The 6,867-nt window shown below is 30.4% G+C and overlaps 1 long non-coding RNA gene across 1 annotated transcript; it reads left to right on the top strand.

The window, feature by feature from the left end:
- Positions 1-536: 536 nt before the first annotated feature.
- Positions 537-2,581, top strand: LOC120088535 (uncharacterized). The gene is made up of 3 exons (XR_016524761.1): positions 537-783; positions 918-983; positions 2,341-2,581. It is a non-coding gene; the product is annotated as an uncharacterized LOC120088535 (long non-coding RNA).
- Positions 2,582-6,867: the final 4,286 nt, after the last annotated feature.

Here is a 6,867-nt window from a genome sequence, read left to right as displayed (position 1 = left end):
GGAGAAAGCAAGAAATTGCACACCATGACTTGTTTCCAATCATTGACGGAGAAAGGAAGAAATTGCACACCATGACTTGTTTCTCTATCCCCATTTCCTATCTTAGTATATTTATATTGTATAAACATTGAAAGACCTCTTTCCTCAGTAGGAATACATATCCAGTTTATCTCTCATCTGTCTTTTCTCTTTCCATTATGAGTAACTAAACCATTTATGGGTTGAGAAGCATTTAGCTAATATGAACTAAGCAATATTTAAACCATGTATTCTATTTGTTTTATGCATACACTACAAGAAAAATCACCTTTTTTACGTTTGCAATTTTAAATACTTGACGTTTTTATGAAAAATTGTCAAGAAATAGGTGATTTTGAAGAAAAAAAAAAGTCAAGAATTGTTTTTAAAAAGCAGAGGTTGTACATTTATTTCGGTCAAATTTAATACTTGACGTTTTAAAAATGTCAAGTTCAATTAATGGTTTCTTGACGTTTTTATACTAGAATATATAGGGTAGTATTACAACGCTGAAAAGTAGTGTTGCAACGCTATGGATTTCGACGAAAAAAATGAAATACGCGCGGTATCTCTCCTTATCTTCATTTTCTGATTGTTCAGAGCTCACTCTCCACCACTCAAATGGCTCTGACCATAACCAATGACGGTGCCACGAGAAACTACAGCAATGGAGATGGAGATGAAGAAAAAAGAGATGGCTCTTAAAGCTTCAACTCTCATATCAATTTCAGAGGCCTTCTTCCTCCATCTGATCTGCGCCCTAAGGCTAGCCCTAGCTTTCTGTATTGCTCATTATATCTACTCCACCGATCTCATCTCTGATCCTTCTCACACTCTCTTCTTGATTTTGGTACTTCTTCTCTCATTTTGAATCATCGTTCTTCTTTCTCCCTCTTCAGGCCGTTGAATGTCTGATTGTGATTCTTCTTTACAGACGGTATCGTTCAGACCGACAACAATGCTTGGTATACTTGACTCTCTTAGATTATTTCAGTTTAGTCTATTTGTTCAAGATAAAATGTATTGAGTGTTTTGAAACCAGATAACGAATTATTGATTACTCTTCAGGCCGTTGAATGTCCTTATTCTTTCTAACTTTACCTGATTACTGATTTAGAGCTTGGGTCTGGAGGCTCCCAATTAATGTTATTATTGTTGTTGTTTTCTTAAATTGATTGTTTCTATGTGGAAATAATTTGTGTTATTTGAAGAGAAGGGAAGGGAAGAGAAGAGAAGAGAAATAAGCTTGTTTTCCAGCTGCATTGATGGAAGCTAAATCTTTTGATGCTTGTCTTTCATCGAAGCAAATTTATCCAAATTATACAAATATTTTGTTTCTCATTAGCGATCGCCCCCTCCCATCCCTGCTTAGATTATGACTTATCTTCTTCATGTTAGGTGGGTTTTATATGTACATGAAGATTATCAGAGAATATGCCTTTCAACCTTTAGAAATATCAACTTTTCATTGATATTTGAGAACTTACAAGCTATCACATCCTAAAGAATGCAACAAAAATAGCAAAGAGAACTTTTCCAGGTTGCATTTATGCTGCTAAGAAAACAAAAAAGAGAAGACCTGTCATGAATAACAAGCTAGTGTAGAGATTGAATAGGGACCGAGAGACTCTATTTTTAATTTCTTTGAATCTATGGGATTCACCTGTCCCGAGAGAAAGAATGTTGCAGACTTCTTGCAAGAAATAAGCAAGTAGTGTAGAGATTGAACAGAAAAGAGGCGTAAAGAGGCGTGAGCTTCTTAAGACCAGCTTTTCATTGCTAAAGCTGTTGATGAAACGAAACTCATTTATCTACATTTTTAAATTTGTTCAGGTAGTAAAGTAGTTCCCTATCATTTTTTGTTTTACCTTTATATATTTTACGCCTTATTTGGAGATTGAAATAAATCCACTCGTTAATGTTGCGTCTGTGATAGAAACAACTTATGCGACCATTATCAAACCAACAATTGAAGGATGACATATTTTTCTGTAATGTTGTCCTCATCGTTTCTATTATGTAGTTACTACTGGTTGCGATGATTACAATGAGTATCTTTTTCCAGACAATAATGAATCATGACACAATGGATGACGGAGGACTTTATCTTGGGGCACTCTACTTTTATACTGTTATCATCCTTTTTAATGGATTTACAGAGGTGTCAATGCTGGTGGCCAAACTTCCTGTAATTTACAAGCATAGGGATTTGCACTTTTAGACTGTCATAACTTTGTTTCTGATATGCTTATTCTGATAGAATTTCAATCTCAAAGTTCTTGATTGTTTCTAATTCATATAGAATGTTTAATCTATTTTTAGCTGATCTTGGTGGATGGACCCGGATTGTTGTGGAGAAACCTTGTGGAGGCAGGAGCATAGTGAGCGAGATTTGGCTAGGATTACTTTATACGGGATTGACATAGATGTAATCTTTTTAATTGTTCTTAGAGGGGATGGGGGTTGTTGATTGTATTGACAATGTGTGTATTATTTATTTGATTGATGAATACTTTATGAGATTATAATATTGACAATGTTAAAGAAGTGAAGTTTTTATAAAGAGATATTGGTGGAAATTTGGTTGATATATAAGATTGAAAATGTGTGTATTATTTATTTGATTGATGAATGTATGTCATATATATACCAAATGTGATCGTTGGATCAAAATACAAGAGCAATTATAGGTAAAAACGTCAACATTACTAAATATTCTAAAAAAATCACAAGTAAATTTCTTGACATTTTTTCCTTGTCAAGATTATAAATATTCTTGACATTTTTAACAGGTCAAGAACTCTCGTATTCTTGACATTTCTAACATGTAAAGTAGGATATATCTTGACCTTTTATCATTGTCAAGTTAAAAAAAATTTTGACATTTTTTCCTTGTCAAGAACACTCATATTCTTGACACTTCAAACATGTCAAATGTCAATGTTTCTTGACTTTTTCAAATGTCAAGTGTCACTTTTCTTGACATTTTTAAAACGTCAAGAAAATCGACATTCTTGACACTGGTTTCTTTGATATTTTTTAAAATGTCAAGAAAAGTGACACTTGACATTTTAAAAAGTCAAGAAACACTGTTTTATAGTAGTGATACTTATTGAAATGCTTGAATAACTCGAGAGATTATTCTAAGTAAATTGATGTTCGAACGAATTAGAGATTTAGAACCCATAAAACAAGAAGAGAGGTCCTTTAGAAATAAAGAAATATCTCTTGAAACATACACTCATTGCATGCATCCTAGAAATAGGATATTGTGGCTATGTAAGCTGAAAAATGTAGGTTATAATTTTAAGTGTACTGCTTGAATACACGATTTATATAGGTTATAATTTTAAGTGAATATTCTTCTCAACCCTACCATCTCTCATTTGAATTTCACATTCATCGCATACACTGTTTCACTCGAAGTGTAAATCTCATCAAAATCCATCACCTGTTTAGTGTTCAAATTGTGTCAAGATCAGAGCATTAGTTGTCAAGGAATTCACAATAAAACAATCCTTGAGTTCAACCTTGAACTCACCAGGACTCTAGTTGAGCTTATACTTGAGTTAAACTAGATAAAACAGTGCGTTAGAATCCAATATTCAACATTCATTTCATCGCATGGTATGAATGCATCAGTAGATCAACTCAGAATATCTCGAGACCAGACTAGAGAGAAGCTGGTCGGAAGTCAAAGCCATCAGAGGCCCACATCGAAGCCCAATACAAACAAGATCCAAGCACTAACAGCAACAATCAAGAATAATAGTATCCGTAAAACAATCATGCAGGTAAAAGCTCTTTTTTTAGTACAACGAACAAAACAAAAGAATTTAAGGACACAACGAATCTAAAAGAAGAACAGAATCCACCCATAAAGAATGGTCTTCAAACCACGCAGCTAAATGCTTGAAAATTTTTGGTTGGCTTAGCAACAGCATCTTATACGGTTTGATTTCTACCCGATATTCATATTATACATATCCTTGTTTTAGAGAGAAATAAAGGGAATCACTTATGAAGCACAGATACTTCATTTGATGCAAAGAATCCGTATCAAACACATATCGGATACCGATAGTTCCAAATACTTCCCAGATACGTATCTGACACGTGATTTGACGTATCTATTTCTACGCGTACCTTTTTTTTTTAAAGAAACAAGACAGACAACAACTCTAATCTTTTCCAATCTAAAACTAGGCAACTTATTTAAAAAAGCTCACTATTGGAGTCCAAAACTAAAAGGAAAAAAAATAAATAAAAGACCAAACTTAGAATAATCTAATCTTCATCTTCACATTTGAGTCCCCACAAAATCCACCAAAATATAAATCATTTGGATATCTTCAACAATTCACTGAAGAAGTTCTTCGTTTATCTTCATACTTCTCCCTCTAATCTTCTTCTTCTTCTTTGTAATATGAGTCACTTTTCTATTGCATTTTATTAACTATTGTACTTCAATATCTTACATGTTACTTTTTTTTTGTATTGTATTTCAGTATTTGCATTCTATTTTGTGCTATTGTTATTAACTTGTATGCTAAATTTATCTATATTCTAGATTTTTTTAAGAAAAAGAAAATGTATCTTCAATATATCAGTATCCTCGTTTTTTAGATATATATATATATATATATATATTAAAAATATATATAAAAAATGACGTATCCGTATTTTAGTTTTTTAGAAATTGACGAATCACCGTATCTGATTGTATCTGTATCATGTAATCGTATCCGTGTCTACGTTTCATAAGGAATCACAAATTATTCATCATGTCGTAATATTATTGTTCTAATATATGATAGTTAAAGAGATGATTTTAAATAGGCAATAATATCATATATCATATTCTAAAAGAAATCTACTCAATTATTAAAGCAACCCTATAAAATAGTTCCCCAAAACTATATTGCAAAAAAGTTCACCCACCAACTCTTTGAGATTATTTTAATGTCCAATTAATATGCGTTGCGGTAAAAAAAACTACTTTAAATCATAAAAGTTGCCTTTCAATATTTAGTTATCATATGGTTTATACTAGTTTAGATTCGATTCTTCCATTTAAAATATATACGGTAAAAAATGTATTATCAAATTTAAGCATTCTTATTCAAATTTGTAAGAGTTATTTGTCAACTTGAGTAGAAATTTGAAATAAAAAAAAAAAATGTTAAACACCATTTTTTGTTTTTTACTTTGAAATTTGTTCAATTTTAGTCCTTATATTTTTAACTGTCCAATTTTAGTCTATGTATTTTGAATAAATCTTAAATTTAATCCCTCCAAATTAGTTATAATCAAAATTGGCTAAATAATAATAATTTTCATGTAATGAAATATAATACGTGAATATGTTATCAAAATTTAGAATGAAAATATTAATAAATAACAAAAAAAAAAAAAAACAGTCATAAACAAGTAACAGAGAGTAATAGAGATTAAATGTAACACTTCTTCAAAATATGCCTACTAAAATTGGACACATTTAAGAATGTAGAGACTCAAATTGAAACGATTTAAAAATATATAATGACGAAAATGATATTTGAGGGTATAAAATTAACTAATTGAAGCATTATCTATTTGAATCTTCAGTCTCATACTTGTTCCATTCGTCCAATACATGAGAGAATCATAGTTTGAATTAATCAAGCCTCAAAAGCATATATTAAACAAAAAGTGATGACACAATATTGTTTCTTTGTTCTCCTTTCATGTTCAAATTATTCTTTATATTTTGTGAAAAAAAAATATTCTTTATATTTTATTTGGGCCCTAACCTTAGCTTTTGTATATAATTTCATTTTTGTTTAGATATTTTCAACTATTTTTAACTACTTTAGCCCAAGAATCTTGACATTAATTATAATCATTTTAGTTATTTGGTTAACTTTTTATAAAGGAAAATTTATGTTTTTTAATTTCTAAAATTTTATATATAAGCGTGTCTGGTCTCTAAGATTTTAAAATGGGCCTTTTACTCATCAAATTTTTTAGAATAAGTTTAAAGGGCTGGCAGGAGAAATAACAATGTTTCATTTGGAAAAAATAGCAAAAATGTTTTCAAGTTATATAAATAGCAAAACGAATTTATATACTAGAAAATACTAATTAGTAAATGACAAAACTATCCTAAAACAACAAAGCTAAGTACAAATGAGAATACAAAGATATGCTGTTTAAAAAATAACATGAATACAACAAATACACTCTACCTAAACATTCTAGAACCACAAATACACAGTATTTAAACATTCCAGAAATAAAAATTAAAAATCACCCAATATGGTCCATAACACTTTCTCTCACCTATAGAATAAGTGTATCGTGGTAGAGGTCATTAAAAACTTATGAATGTTTGTTCGGAGGAAAAGTTTATGGTGACGCCTCCAAAAGAATTTTGAAACAAAAGAAAATTTATAATTACATCGAACTACTCACGAATTATAGAGAAGCCAAGAATTAAATCTCTCATTAGTTAAATTTGAATGTGAAAAAGCAGTAAAACTGGGATTTTTATTTTTTATTAATTTGAAAACATGCAGAAAATTAAATTGTAAGGGATAAACATAAACAAGGGTTGGGTCATCTAGTTTTCAGATCAAGATAGACATTCAATGCAATTTCAATCATTGTTTTCTGCCAATTAATTATACAATCGAATTATGCATGCATAACTACTCGCTCAATTCAATCTAACTAGAACTAGCATGAATCTAACCAAGAAAGCGTCCTAATTATTAATTAAGGTCGAAAAGGTCATACCTTAATTAATTTACATGCTTCTAAATTCTATTGGGTTTGATAACGGTCATATAGAACTAAAAACACATGCAT

Source organism: Benincasa hispida, chromosome 1 (assembly GCF_027475165.1).
Source record: "Benincasa hispida cultivar pf3 chromosome 1, pf3_genome.v1.1, whole genome shotgun sequence".
Lineage (NCBI taxonomy): Eukaryota > Viridiplantae > Streptophyta > Magnoliopsida > Cucurbitales > Cucurbitaceae > Benincasa > Benincasa hispida.
This window is presented reverse-complemented; position numbering and strand designations above follow the sequence as displayed.